The sequence below is a fragment of the Elephas maximus genome, chromosome 25 (genome assembly GCF_024166365.1).
Source record: "Elephas maximus indicus isolate mEleMax1 chromosome 25, mEleMax1 primary haplotype, whole genome shotgun sequence".
In the NCBI taxonomy this organism is placed as follows: Eukaryota; Metazoa; Chordata; class Mammalia; order Proboscidea; family Elephantidae; genus Elephas; species Elephas maximus.
This window is the reverse complement of record NC_064843.1, coordinates 47,734,421-47,750,063: the sequence shown is the minus strand read 5'-3', so window position 1 is coordinate 47,750,063 and position 15,643 is coordinate 47,734,421. Positions and strand designations below refer to the sequence as shown.

The 15,643-nt window shown below is 43.7% G+C and overlaps 1 protein-coding gene across 5 annotated transcripts in view; it reads right to left on the bottom strand.

Moving 5' to 3' along the window:
- PLCB4 (phospholipase C beta 4) overlaps positions 1-15,084 on the bottom strand; it is a 446,434-nt gene extending 431,350 nt beyond the window's left edge. For 3 of the 5 annotated variants that reach the window (XM_049869961.1, XM_049869962.1, XM_049869959.1), the window contains exon 1: positions 14,699-15,084. The gene's annotated coding sequence lies outside the window, so the exon portion shown is untranslated. Of the gene's footprint in view, positions 1-14,427; positions 14,580-14,698 lie in introns of those variants that run through there. The other 2 variants (XM_049869963.1, XM_049869960.1) reach the window with 1 other exon arrangement.
- Between the last annotated feature and the right edge of the window lie 559 nt (positions 15,085-15,643).

Here is a 15,643-nt window from a genome sequence, read left to right as displayed (position 1 = left end):
TTAGAGGGGCAGGGGTGATTGGTGTAGGTAGCAGTATCTGGTTACAGCAGGAGGTCATGCTCTGAACAAGGCAGGGGGCTGAGAATTGTCCCCCAAGTGTCTCTGAGAAAACAGTGTCTCTCTTCCCTAGAGCGTACAGGTGGGTGGGTTCTGCAGGCCCAATGTTTTTGGTTGTAAGGACTGGGAGATACCAGTTATCCCTGGACCCATGTCACAGGTGGCTGGGTGACCTGAGTGGAGCCACCAGTCCTTAGGCCCCTGATGTGGGTAGGTGAGGACCCTGTTTAATAGGCAAAGTGGTGTCACATATCAAACACCTCTCCACTGCACAGCTGAAAGAGCCCTAGTCTGCCAACAAGGGCCTATTCTCCTGAAATAGCCCCACACAGGTCCATGTAGTGGGGAAAGGTATTCAAAGTGCATGGAACCACTTCTCTCCTGAGATCCCCAGGTAGGTGGAGCTGGCAAATTATCTTTTCCCTCAATTGTGAATTTATTCCTTCTCCAAGGCCTGGAGGATGGCTCTAGGTGCTCAACAGGGGCTATCTCAGGCCCAGGGAAATCAACAGCTGCTGAAGCCAGCTTGGGGCCAGTGGGGGAGGGTGGTAAAATATACGCAAGTTCTTAGCTTTTCTTGAGAGTGCCATTCGTCTCTAGTTCCAGAAGTGTGAGGAGGCTGTGTGGCTGGCTGCTTCTCCCTGAGGAAATTGCGGCCGAATGCTAGTACCAGCCCGCCGCAGCCGCTCTGGGGAATGGTGCCTGAGGGCTCCCAGCAATTCAGGTCTGGTAACTCCTCTCCGCTTCTGAACTGTCTCTTCCTCCCCCTACCCCTCTGTTCCTTTTCTAACTTGCCTTTGATGTTCAGGGCTCCTAGCTTGTCATAAATATACTCGTTTCACTTGTTTTTTTCGGGTCTTTGTTGTAAGAGGGCTCGCAAGAAGCATCTATTCCACCATCTTGGCCCCACCTCTGTTTTTTGTTTTAAATAGGCTTTTCCAGGCTGTAATCTTTATGGGAGCAAATGGCCAGGTCTTTCTCCTGTAGAGCGGCTGAGTGGGTTTGAACCCTCAGCTTTTCAGATCATGCCAAACACTTAACCACTGCACCACCAAGGCTCTTTATATAATATCATAATTTCTGTTATTTGAAATAATGGATAAAAAAAAAAAACTGAACCCGATGCTGTCAAGTTGCTTCTGACTCATAGTGACCCCACAGGACAGAGTAGATCTGCCCCATACAGTTTCCAAGGGGCGGCTGGTAGATTCAAACTGCTGATCTTCTGGTTAGCAGCTGAGCTCTTAACCACTGTGCTACCAGGGCTCCAAATGGATATAGTTTTCAAATTACTGATCATTCTGCTACTCTTCAGTAACCACTGTAAAGATTCATGGGATTTTTTTCCTCTGGAATAAGTCTGCAGATGGCTTGAGTTTATTAAACAGGCACCTCTTTTGCTTTTTCATCAGAGTACTTTTCTAATTTACCCAATCTGTAGACTTTGCAATGATGGCATTTCATTATTCATTCATTCAACAGACATTATCTTAGTCTATAATACACTAGGTTCTTCCATTCTTCAAGAAAGTCGCTCTGTGGCTAAATTTGCAAACTGTTCAATGGGAGAACCAAGGTGGGACCCCAACCTAACCTGGGATGAAGCTGAAATCAAGGAAGGCTTTGAGAAGACGGCAGCTGTGTGGGGTCTATAAAGGCATATAGGAGTCAGTAAGTTGAAGAAAGCGGTTGAGTGCAAAGCAGCAAAGGCATTGTGGCCACAGCCCTTACACTGCTGGAATTTTAATAAAGTTTAGTATAGGTGATGCAAATGAAGGAGTTACAACTTCATGGTAGAGGTCAGGCCAGAGGTCACTGCTTCTAATGGCAAGTTGGGTAAATAGAATTTAATCAGGAAAGCAATAGAGAGCCGTTGAAGTATTTTAGAGGTAATGCTATAATAAGATTTGTTTTGTACAAATTACTTTAGCTGAGTGTGGAGAATAAAGGGGCAGAGATGTAAACTTATAAAGTAGTTTCCCATTTCCTTGCCTCTCTCCCCCCAACCAAACCAGTTGCCATCAAATCGATTCTGACTCATGGAGACCTCATATGTGTCAGAGTAGAACTGTGCTCCATAGAGTTTTCAGTGGCTGATTTTTCAGAAGTAGATCACGAGACCTTTCTTCCAAGGCATTTCTGGGTGGGCTCCAACCTCCAGCCAAGCACCTCGCCGTCTGTACCTCTCAAGGACTCCACTATCTCCTCCAGTAAATGATAAACTCCTGAGGGCAAGGGCTATCACCAGGTCACTGTCACAGTTGCTGGTGCTCACTAAATACCCAATAGAACAAAGGGATGAGATAATGAATGAAAAAGTGAGAGCAGTAGGGAGAATGACTGAAAGGTTATTGACACAATCAAGGTAAGAAATAGTGAAGACATTAACTTATTTATGCAGCAGCTATAGGAATGGAGAGAAGTGGGTAGAAATGCCAGATAATAATGGGGTAGACTCTGCAAGCATTTGTTTCATGAAGATTTAGAACGCAAGATGAGGCAGAGATTTGGAGTGGGCACAGTGTGTTTTGGACACACTGATTTGAAAGTACCCATGGGACATCAAGATCAAGACTTGTAGCAGACAATGAAGATATCTGGAGTTCAGATAAGAGATCAGGGATATAGATTCAGGAGCCATCAGTGAATGGGTGGCTGTAAACATAGTAGAAGTAAATGAGTTGCCTTATACTAGAAGCATTTGTAGAGTGAAAAGAGTCAAAAGCAATGCAGAGACCTCCAGAGACACCATTTTAAGGCCTGATGGTGGAAGAGGCACCCATGAAGCTCATGAAATGAACAAGCAAGCTCCTGGAATCAGAGATCTCAGGAGCCCATAAGGGTATTAGCAAAAAATAAACTAATCTAGTGCAATGCTTTCAGGATGGATAGGTGATGTAACTTCTCTAGAGTTACCAACTTGGTGAACTTCCACAGAAGCAGCCTGCCAATAGCCTGGGTCTTAGTTTCTTACACCATAAAACTTGGAGGTAAGATGAACTCTGATGTTCCCTCCAACGGTATGATTTTATGATTCTAATCAAGTTTCACTGCTTCTCATTCAAGATAAGTACACAAACCAAACAGAGCAATCTTCACCTTTTCAATCAACAGTGCCAAAAAAAAAAAAAAACTGAGCGAATAAATGAGCCTGAAATCTCGGAGTCTTCCTGCCATACTGAACAAATGGGAAAATACAGCTTGTTCATCTCTACTTAGTGATGCTAATGGTTCAGTTAAATTGACTTCTTCAAAGGAAAATTACTGTTAACAACATTAATTTCCTCCTAGTCTCTTCCCCTAGGTACCTGACATTTTAGATAAAATATTTTCATAAAATATTAAAAGTGAAGGAATTGTATCTGAGGTAACCAACTCCACACTGACAGGCTTTATGAATCCCTTCTGTCTCTCATGTCTATAGCCTATACTTTTGGTTCTTCAGATAAATACATAGAGTTTCCCATTCTGTACATTTCCCAGGAAACTCAATCCACTCCAAATGAAACTAAAATTAAAGAAGTTGTTACTCTAAAGCCCACAAATCTTACTGACACCAGCCATTGCGGTATTACAAAATATTCTCAATCTCAATTTAAATGTAATCCTTGTAGCTGCAGATTGCTCTGCTTTGTTCAGCAAACTAGACCATAGCTTTCCACCTGGCCTGACTTCTCACCCATGCACACCTCTGCTCCAAGAGGGCAGGGCAGGTGGAGTCAGCCATTTGCCTCCCTGGACCCCTACATCACCCTTCTCTGCCTGCTCTATTTCCCAGGAGCCTGAACTGCACAAACCTCATCAACCGTCCCTTGCCCTCTGGCTTGTCTGAGTTCAGCTAATGGAAGGCACCATCCAGAGTTTGAGAGGCAGGAGGAGAGTAAGATAGACTTACTTATTCTCTGCAGCGACAATTACAGGTTGATTGTACCCCTCTACAATGGGAAAAGCTCTTGTCAGAAGGCCCTCTCTGGATAGCTCCCCTCCTCTGATTCCAGTCATTGCTCACTCTCTTTGCCCCTTCGGAGCTTTGGAGTAAGAATAAGCTCCCCACTGCTGCTAGGTCCGTGTTCTTCACTGGCATCGGTTGTGTTCCCTACGATTGCTGACACCTTCTAAACCAAGAACCAAACCAGTTGCCATAGAGTTGATTCCGACTCATGGAGACCCCATGTGTATCACAGTCAACACTGCTCCACAGGTTTTTCAACAGCTTTGACTTTCTGGAAGCTGATAGTCAGGCCTTTCTTTCGAGGTGTCTCTGGGTGGATTTGAACTGCCAACCTTTCAGTTAGTAGCCAAGCACTTAACAGTTAGCGCTACCCAGAGACTCATACCTTCCAGATGGTCCCTTTATTAAGTCCTCCTCAAAGGGCTTGGTTTGCAGGAGCCATCTGTTTACGAGCAGGGCTCTGAATGACAGGCTCTGAAAGAGTGACTACAGGGTCGCTGTGAGTCGGAATCGAAGGCAACAGGTTTTCCAATAGTTAGGTGGTTCCCTCCATTGTGACTTTCACAAACGTTATCAAAGAAAATCGTTTGTAAACGGTAAAATACTATAACATTTAACATTTCCATGAGTAAAACCTAGTACAGACTTTCTTGAATATGTAGGATTTCAATGCCAAGCAAACATGAGTGAATCTTACCATATTTCTACATTTCACAGTGTGCTGTAGGAATAAACATACAGAAGGCATGCAATCAGAATCTGAATGTCATTGCCAACCTAACCATAATTTTTCTTAAAAATGGATATCTGGAGAAACAGATGAAAGAATGAACTCCATCTCTGAAAACAGAAACAATATTTTCATTTTCCTATTATTTATCCACATTGCAGTTCACTAACAGACTTTAGGATGATTCCAAGTCTTTCCTGGGATGTCATAAAATTCTGAGAGTAATTAGTAAGTCATTTGATATTGTCAATAACAATGATATTTATCAAAATTGTTACTTCTGAAAAAAAGTTGGGAATCAGTGACAGAGATTTTCTGATTCCCCCCCCCTCCAAAATCTCTCTAAATGAAAATACAGTGTAGTTCCTCTTCTAGACCATACAGCCCTCTGGCTGTATATCATTTCTAAAGATAGGATTCTTTAGGAAGCCATTAAACAATAAAACTCCATAAAAGAGCGTTTTCTCTGAGCCTTCTAATTCTCTAAACCAAACTGAAACAAATCCACTGCTGTCGAGTCAATTCCAACTCACAGCGATCCCACAGGGTTTCCAAGGATGTAAATCTCTAAGGAAGCAGGCTGCCACATCTTTCTCCCACGTAGCTGGTGGTAGAAGGTAAAACGGACTCTTGGATAATTGAGTATTTGACAGTCTAAAGCTACAAGTGCCCCTGGACAGAATATTTAGCAATGAAATAAAGTTTCCAGGTCCGTATCAACCTCTGGTCTGTCTGTATCGGCTGTGCAACAGTTCACTTCTTTGAGCAAACATTTAAGAAAGATACTTAAGGCAGGGCTGTGCGGCGAAGGGTCTAACGTTTCTCAGCTAACCAAACTGATCGGAACACAGGTTTTCAATTCTCTGATTCTACAAGCTATCACTTCACTAAAGAGTTTTAAAATTACTCCCTTAATTGGTAAATTCTTTTGATTAATATTATATTTCCAAGGAATTTTAAGGACACAGGATGGCTATGAGTCAGAATCAACTCGACGTCAATGGGGTTTTTAGACTATTTCTGACGTGATTTCCTAGTGGACCGTATATCACTGAAATCTGACTGAATTAGTAAAGCAATATAACAATTTGGGACATGCTTCAATTAGAGAATATGTTCAGCTGCATAATTTGAGGTTCCACGAGATAGAAATTCCATGGAGACCTTTCTGAAAGGCAATCTGGCAATGCTCTCTTAAAATTTAAAATTTTGCATACCCTTTTGACCAAATAGTTCTGTTTCTAGGAATCAGTTTGCAATAGCAGAAATTGCTATTGTTGTTAGGTATTGTCAAAGTTGATTCCTATTCATAGTAACCCTGTGGGACAGAGCAGGACTACTCCATAGGGTTTTTTTTTTTACTATAATCTTTTTTTTTGTTTTTGTTTTTTGTATTTTAGATAAAGGTTTACAGAGCAAATTAGTTTCTTATTAAACAATTAATACACATATTGTTTTGTGACACTGGCTGGCAACCCCATGAGATGTCAACGGTGTCCCCTTCTCAACCTTGGGCTCCCTATCACCAGCTTCCCTGTCCCCTCCTGTCTTCTAGTCCCTGCCCCTAGGTTGGTGTGCCCATTTAGTCTCATTTTGGTTTATGAGCCTACCTTATCTTTGGCTGAAGGGTGAACCTCAGAAGTGATTTCAGTACTGAGTTAGGAGGGAGTCCGGGGGCCATATCTTCAGAGTTTCTTCAGTCTCTGGCAGAACAGTAAGTTTGGCCTTTGTGTGTGTATGTGTGTGTGTGTGTGTGTGAGAGAGAGAGAGAGAGTTAGAATTTTTCCACACTTTTTTCCAGCTCTCTCCGGGGTCCTCTATTGTGATCCCTGTCAGAGCAGTCAGCGGTGGTATCTTGGCTGTAATCTTTCTTCCAATGAGCCATTGAGTAGGTTCAAAAAAAAAAGTTTTTAAGCCACTGACATTTCAGTTAACAGCAAATGCTCTACCCTTTGCGCCACCAGGAAGAAATGTATGCAGTGTTTAGAAAGAACATGATAACTAGTTTACTGATAGGGAAAAGTCTGCAAGATACAGTTAAATGGACAAAAGCAAGTCACCAACAAATGTATACAGTATGACAGTTTATGTAATAATAAAAAGCCATGTATTTTTGGTTTTCAGTATATGTACATAACATATGTACATATATGTAGACACATAGAAAGAGGAGTGTAAAGAGGTGCTTTAAACTGTTGCCAATTGTTTGTTATATCTGGGGATGGATATAGGTACGAAAGGGGAGTTTTCATTTTGTTCTCCGTAATTCTACATTATCATTTCGGTTAAAGCATATTCATGTGTCACGTAATTTTAAAAACCAATAAAAACAAAAAATTAAAACAACTGATTCTTTTAAGGCATTGATGTAGAAGAACCTGTATTACTATAACACAAGTGCCTTTTTTTTTTTTTTTTTGCTTGTTTGGTAAGTATATTTCAACATCATTGGTTTCCTTTGTTTATATACCAAAGAGAAAGCTTAGGTGATTTGTCGACTAGGTGTGTATCAGTAGATGTGAGAGAAAGCCACCTTAGAGGGGCTTCACTTTCATTTGATCCAGTGTGATCTCTCAGTTAAAAGCCCAAAGGAAAATGAGGTTGTTAGATAGACCGCACTTTGAAACACTAACATAAACAGGCCAACATTCCATATGCCCAGGACAAACATGCTATACAGCAACTATCAGAAATGGGGGAATGTTTTTTGACTAGAGTTCAAATTAGTAATAAAGGCATGAGCACTCCCATGTCCCCCGTAAATGAAGTCATCCATTTCTCCACACTTAGGTTTTCTTATTTTAAAGAAACACCATGAAATAAGACAGAAAACCAAAACCTGCCTCCCTCAACTTTGTGTATTTGCTAACTTCTCAGAAAAACGAGAGACAGAGAGGGCAACAGGCAGAAAGTCAGCATCTGAAATCTATGTGCACTGGAAATACATGACCATAGTAGCCTTTCTGAGAAATTTAACAGCAAACAAACAAAAGTGCATAAATAATGGAGGCCAGGCTCGAAGACGGAATTCCTGCCACTTCCCAGGACACAGTGTTTCCGAGCACTGACAGCTGACAGAAATCTCAAACAGAGAGCGCATGGGCTGAATTCATTCCACAAACACGTTTTGTTTGGCCACCCCATGGGCTGACATGTTGGGTTTTATTTTAATTATTTCAAAATATTTTTAACTGAGGCAATTTCGCATGAAAATAAATCTCCATCCTATGCTTCTCTTGAAAATCTCAAGGCACTGGCAACCCCAAGCCCCACACCTGCCTGGTAAAAATGGGCCGGACCAGTGTGGCAGCCGTTCCCTGTGGATGGGCCAAAGCTCCCAGGGGACAGGAGCCCCCACCACTCCCTAAGGTCTCACACCTGGACAGCCACACTCAGGCACGTCACTTACCTGGTCTTTAGAGATATTGGAGCATGCAACATGCTGACCAAAACCGGGAGGAACCTTACCAGGTAAAAACTGGCCCTCCAAAAAACTAAAATTATTTCTTTAGGCAACCCTAGAGTAGCATTTAAAAAAAACCTTAGCAAACTTCTTATTCAGATTTCTGGCCCATGCAACCGCAGAACCAAAAAAACACCCATTTCCATCCAGTCGATTCCAATCCTGTAGGACAGGGTAGAACTGCCCCATAAGGTTTCCAAGAAGTGGCTGGTGGATCCGAGCTGCCAGCTTCTTGGTTAGCAGCCAAGCCTTTTAACCACTGCGCCACCAGGGCTCGGCAGAAATAAAAGGACTTAAATTAGTTGAGAACAAATTGGCTCATCCTTAACTTCCTATTTCAATTCCACGTTGACAGCACAGTTGCCAGAAGCTTATCTGTCTTATCTCAGCCCAATCGCTTTACAAAACTGTCACAAAACTTTTTACTGTAACAAATCTTTCAACAGCGTGTACCTTAGCAGTAGGTTTAACATAGTAAGCTGTTGTCGGCTGCCATTGAGTCAGCCCCCAACTCATGGCAACCCCACGCACAACATAATGAAAAGCTGTCTGGTCCTGTGCCATCACCATGATCAGATGCAGATCGGACCCTTGTGATTCATAGGGATTTCATTGGCTGATTTTGGGGGGGGTAGATTGCCAGGCCTTTCTTTCTAGTCTTAGTCTGGAAGTGCCACTGAAACCTGGGCAGCAACATAGCAATACACAAGCCTCCACTGACAGACAGGTGGTGACTATGCACAAGATGTACTGGCTGGGAATTGAGTCCAGGTCTCCCACATGGAAAGCGAGAAGTGTGGCACCGAACCACCAGTGGTGAGAAATTGGAGTTCTGGTGCCAGCCTACGTGGGTTTGAATCCCATCTCTAACTCTCTGGAGTGACTAATTTAACCTCTCCAAGCCTCAGTTTCCCTAAATGTAAAATGGAAATAATATTATCAAAACCCAAACCCAGTGCTGTCGAGTCGATTCCGACTCATAGCGACCCTATAGGACAGAGTAGAACTGCCCCATAGACTTTCCAAGGAGCGTCTGGCAGATTCAAACTGCCAACCCTTTGGTTGCAACTGTAGCACTTAACCACTATGCCACCAGGGTTTCCGGAAATAATATTAGCACCTACCAAAAAAGGCTGTTGGAAGGATTAAATGATGAAGCACGTTATAATTGTATGTTGTTTTATTACTGCTGTTATTATAATAGGGTCATTATGAGTCAGAATAAACTTGATGGCAATGGTTGTTTTTATTATTATTATTATTATGTAGAGCAGAGAAACTGGGTACACCTACAGAGGCCCTGTGGGAAAACAGGAGCCATGACTGCCATCTCCACCCCTCTCCCTAAACACTGAAGATCGCCAAATTCTTCTAGTGGGTTCCTCCCTCCTCCCAGGCCTAAAGGGTTTAATAAGGCCTTTTTAAAAGCCTAGAGGGGAGACACAGAGATATCCTGAAGATAGCCTCTGGCTCGCTGATTATATTTCAAAACCCCAGAGTTACAGAATTTTGAAGCCGTAAGGCCTGAACTAATACTGGGTCTGATGAAGCTTATCAACCCTTCTCAACATAATTTTTTTAACGCATAAAATTAAATACATAAGAGTACAACAGAAACCACTTATGTTGAAATACACTTATAAAAATAGGCTTAAAAAAAGGCACTTGTCATAGAGTAACACATGTGCTTCTTTATCAACGCATTAAATGCCAAGTTCTAGTAACTGTCATAATTGTCAGTTGGAAATGAGTGAAAATAAAGATGTAATTTATTTCCCAGCTACATTTGTGGGCCCACCAAATTTCATCTTCCAACCTCTATGGGGTAGACCCATGGCTAAGAACTCCTGTTTGTGGGGAGAGAGGGAGGTGTCAAATGTAAAAACTGTCGGTCTGTGATCTCTTCTCTCTGGATGAGCTGCTTATAACGAATTACTTCAGGTTACTTCTTTCCTCCGTTTCTAAGGCAATAAGCTACTCAACTCATTCAGTCAGGGAATCAATGCATCCTTTAATGATTCAGGAAGGAAAGACTGCCTTAAGAAGGGCAACATGTCTCACAGCAATGATGTGCCAAGCCCAGCGGTTTTTCGGTTGTTCAGCAGCTAGAGGTCGAATTCCCCAACACTCACCACCCCAAGGAATCATGGGAGAAGGACTGTGAAGGAGACGCCAGTCAAGGGGATAACACTATCCTGAGGTCATCGAAGGTTTTATAAGTAGTAGGTAAGAAAGGCAATCAGAGAGAAACGTTCTTCAGATTTATGTCCCTTTCAACTATTGTGATTTCATAAAGAAAAGGAAAGAAAAAGTAGATGGAGTTCATACAGGGCAAATAAAAATTCTGCCGGTCTCTTGAACATAAGGGTGTCCTAGTTGAGATTTGAAAGGTAGGGCATTACTACTTTCATCTCTTGTGTGCATTTGGGTTGTATCTTCGGCATATGAAAAGCATCTAAAGCCATGAGCTTCCAGGCAGCTCTTAGAAAGTGAGGTCTGAGAGGTTGCAATTGAGTGAAATGGGCCTTGTGAATAAAGGTGATTCTGGGGTGAGTTTTTGACTACAGGCTTAATTCTGACAAGGATAATGCAGACTTCTCAATCTCATGTCAGGCATCCTCACCCAAATCTACTTTCGCTGGACATGAAATAAACCCATCTTTATATTTGCTTAGCTGAAGAATCACAGCCTCTGAACATGGAAAGGCTTTATATCATTCTAAGGCATAAACAGGTAAAAAAATAAAAAAAAAAAAAATTACAACTTGAGCAAGCATTTCTACTCTAAAGGAGGAGGATTTACCAAAAGAGAAACTATTAAGCAGAAAGGCAGATTCTAAGGAATGGAATAAAGACCTACACTGGGTTATTACATTTCTGGAATATGATAGGGAAATGTGGAATGGGCAAAACCGAGAATGAAGAAGTGAGTGCTCTCACAGGTACCAGTTAACACTGAATATGCTCACAGATACAGTTAACGTTTGAACATCAACAGCAAAACCACAGAAGGCCGGTGCCGCTGACCATCAAAGATGAAAAGCTACTGTGTGTTAATTTCTCCATTACTGGTGAAGTCTTTTTAACAGACACTTATATGGCCTACAAGTCTTATTACAAGATAAAAAAAAAAAAAAGGTAAACTATTTTAGAAACTTCAGTCTGGACAAGAAATAACCAACTGCGATCATTATAAGTGTCTCCATTAGTCCTTGACCTAGTTCTGCATATCAAACACAGAAGTTCTTGATTTTCCAGGACTCCCTGTGATAATTATTATAAACCTCGGTTGTCGGTGCTAATAAACATGCTCTTTCATCTTTACCTTACAAGTGGGCGCAAGTGATGATAATTTCGTCAGAACTGGCCGAACCATTTTAAGCTCCAAATAGTATTTGCTTCCCCAAAAATATTTGAGTTCAGTATCAAGGGCATTTGAGGAGAACATGAGAAATGTATAACCTTCCTTTCCTAATACCATATTACCTAAATATTCTCAACATAAGAGTTTGAAATAAAAATTCATATAAACTTGGCAGCTAATTACAATTTTTTTTTTTTAAATAATCCACAAAGATCGTACATGAAATTCTGATATTTGAGATGGCTGGCTATATCTTAAAAATTGGGGATGGAAATACTGACACAAAATCCAAAGCTTACTTCACTTCTAGCACAGCCTTTCACAAATTCACATGCCAAAGCGATCGCTATTCCTAACGGTTCGAGGAAAACCACGGGGCAGTACTAATATTCAATTTTACCTCAATTATACTTGGCCGGGGGATTAAGGGGGACGTAAACTAGACAAGAACTTAGTCATCATTTCAATTCCTAATAAGCCAAACCCCAAACTGGATTTAGTCGCATCCTAGGAAAATACCACATTCATTAGGATTGCCAGATATAACAGTCCCATGTTGCCAAAATCAGCAGTATACATTCATCTAAAGACAGCTGGATACGTTCTGGGAAAGACAAAACTGCAGCACCACGGGCTCTGGCCAGGTCTCTGCTGGGAACAAGTATTTCAAAGAGGTGAAGAGATTTCAAAAGTCTATTTCTGCAAAAGCTTGTTGGTAACACCTAACATTTCTTAAACTTCCATATTTCACCCTCCTAAGGCAAAAACACACCATCTCAAGATTTCAGGGCATATGCGTACTTTAACATTAGTCTCATTTTCAGGCACACAAAGAATAAAACCTTGAAAAGACTAAGTATTTTAGAACAAAGCTCTTCTGTGTGGGTGTGCATTTGTAAAATAAAGGTAGAATTACCCAGACAGACGATCACCTAGTCATCAAACAGAGTCTTGGAAATTCTGTTTTGACAGTTACTTGTAGAGCTGCCTTTTCAAAAAAAAAATTAATTCCCAGCTCGGGAGTGATATCATCAAGGCTGAATTAAAACTAAGTTCAAATGGCCGAGTAATAGTAGAGTTGAATGAAAGTATAACCCAGTGCCATGAAGTCGAAAGTATAATAGGTAACAAATGCATGATACATACACGTTACCTTTAGGTATGATATAATATGTTACATTCAAAGGGTTACTAGTTTTGGCAGCAGAAGTCTTATTTACATAAAAATGCTGGTAAAAACTACCCTTCCATTTAAAAAGTGGATTTTTATGAAGACAAGTATTCTCCAAGATGACAATCATTTATTAAACTTCCGCAGTTCAAAAAGAAGATGACATTAATAGATCAACACATGAGCTGAAAAATATGCAGGACTGTCTTATGAAAAACACAGCACTCCAGAGTTCACGATCCCAGTAGCAGGGGATTAACCCACATGCCCCTGCTGAACTAGACTTTTGTTTCTCCATATGATTGTATTAACTTAGGCCACTGCAGTTTGAAGAGTACAAAATATGAGGTTCTCCATTCAGCCACATGTTTTGAAACCAAGAATCTTGAAAAACCTAAAAGTATAAAGTTAACGTTTTACACACACACACAAACACACACACCATTTTTCTATTCTGAAGAGTACATTTCTCAGTTGCTGTCTTAACCTCTTTGTGGACTACAAAAGTCAGCAGTGGCTTATCCTGGTCTCCTTTACTTTATGAATCTGATTTCTCTTTGAAGGGGAAGTTCTATTTGAAGCTGTTATAAACAGCTGTCTAGGCTTGGATGACAATTACTGCCAACCAAACAGAATGCCTATAACTTACAGACCACCGTGTATCACAGTTACGGTAAATAATGGCAACTTTCCATGAATGTTTTCGTCAAAATTAAATTTAAATACGTGCTACAGAACAACAGTTTGACACTACAAGAGTTAAAAAAAGACAGGGGTTCTCTCTCAAATATATGCATATTTATGGAAATACGCGTGTATGCATTTCTGTCGAGAAAATGCTAGTTCATGGTATTTTTATGATTCCAGATAAAGGTGCAAGCACACATTTTGAAATCGGAGAATTTCATATTTCCATGCTGGTGGCACAGTGGTTAAAGCGCTCAGCTGCTAACCAAAAGGTCAGCTTTGGAACCCACCATCAGCTTCTAGGGAGAAAGATGTGGCAGTCTGCTTCTGTAAAGATTTACAGCCTTGGAAACCCTATGGGGCAGTTCTACTCTGTCTTATAGGGTTGCTATGAGCCGGAATCCACTGGACGGTCGTGGGTTCGGTTTTTGTATATAATAGTTTACACAGTCTACAGTCAGGAGCAGTGTACTATAAAGCCACGGTTTAATCAGTTAATGAAAAAGCAACTTTAAATTTTTGAAAATAAGGCTACCTTTCATTTATATGCTTTTAGGAGGCCGGAACACTGCTCCAAAGAATGCAAACCTATCGGTGCTGTTTTAAGTGGAAATGTTCAATCATTTCTATTACTTCCCACGAAGAGGAAAGAATATCCACACGCATACACATTTACATGCGTTCCACGGTGCCAACTATTTCCAGCGAAAATAATCGTATACACGTCGAGCCAAGCTATTTCTAGCCCAGAAGCGGGCGAACGTCTGGACAGTCTGAAGAAACCAAGTAGGCGATGACTACAGGGGAAGGGGACGCGTGGCGGCGGGGTCCCCTGCCTCCCGAGCGCGCTGGACGCCTCGCAGCCGGCACCTGCACCGGGTCCCCGGCAGGGTATCCGGGTGCGCGCGCGCGCGTCCGGAACGCACCCGCGGGAAACAAACAAGCCCCGCGGGCCCGGGCGGGCGGGAGCATCCTCGGCAGGACCCGAAATGTCTTCTCCTACCTGTCACTTTGCCTGGAGCTGCTGCCGGGGATGCGGACACGGCCGCCGCCTGGAGACCCAGTGTGTGTGCGCGCGTGTGTGTGTTTGTGTGTGTGTGCGCGCGAGTGTGAGATCTTGTTTGCGGTGCAGCTCACTTACTGCTGCCGGCCCCCCCCAAACCCCAGGAGCCGGCCGCCAAGCCCCTTCCCGGCGCGCTCTGGTCCCGCCTCCTGCCCCCCCGCCCCACCGTTTTCCCCCCTGGCCTCGCCACCTCCCGGGCGCCGGCTCTTACCTCAGCCGAGGGCGGGGGTCCCCGCTCTCCTTCGTCGGCAAGCCCACCGGGCAGCGCCGGCCCGCTCCGCCAGCCCGCCCGCCTGCCGGGCTCTGCGTCTTCCCGGCTCCGGGTCCCGCCGCCCCTTCGTTCCCGGCCGTTCCCTCCTCCCCAGTCCCCGAGTCTCCCTCCTCGTCCTCGCCTCCCGGCTCCAGAGCCCGAGCTGTCGCCTCGCAGCCCCAACCTGCCCAGGCTACGGAGCATGCCCAGTGCGGCGCACCCGGCCTGGGCTGGGGGTGGGCAGGGGCCGGGCCCGCTCCCCGCTGCAGCGAGCCCAGGGCGGGGAGGGGACGCCGGGCCGGCGCGGAGGGCCGGGGGCGCAGCCTCCCGGGCCCTGGGCTGGGCGGTGGAGTGGAGTGCAGGGCAGCGCTGGGTGAAGGTGGGTGGGGCGTAAGGGGAAGCGGCCCCACCGTGCGCTACCCAGGGGTCTCCCGGAGGGCCACTCGCGCGTCCCTGTCCGGTGCCACATTCCCCCATGCCTTGGGGGTCGGGGGCGCACAGCTTGGCGCCAGGAGCAAAGTCCGAGGTGGAGGGGTGGTGGCGCCCACCTTTGGATGGAAGAGCGGCAGTCCGCTAAGGGCCAACAGTCGGGGTTGGGGGGGTACAGAGTGGAGGGGGGGTGTCGGAACTGGTGCCCCAAGGTAGCTGGGGGAGGCTGGGAAGGCGTGTTTGTTTATATCTTGTTTAATAAACATATAAAGCACTACAGTGCGTCCGGCACCGTTCCAAACGCTTTTTATTCCTTTAATCCTTAAAACAATCTTCTAAAGCAAGTACTACCATTGCCTCTTTTTTCCTGAAAAGTAAACCGAGGCACAGAGAGATTAAGTGGTTCCAAAAAGTCTTCCCCCAAGTGCAACCTCAGAGACATAAACCCCCCAGATTTTGGTCCCTGAGATGCTGGAG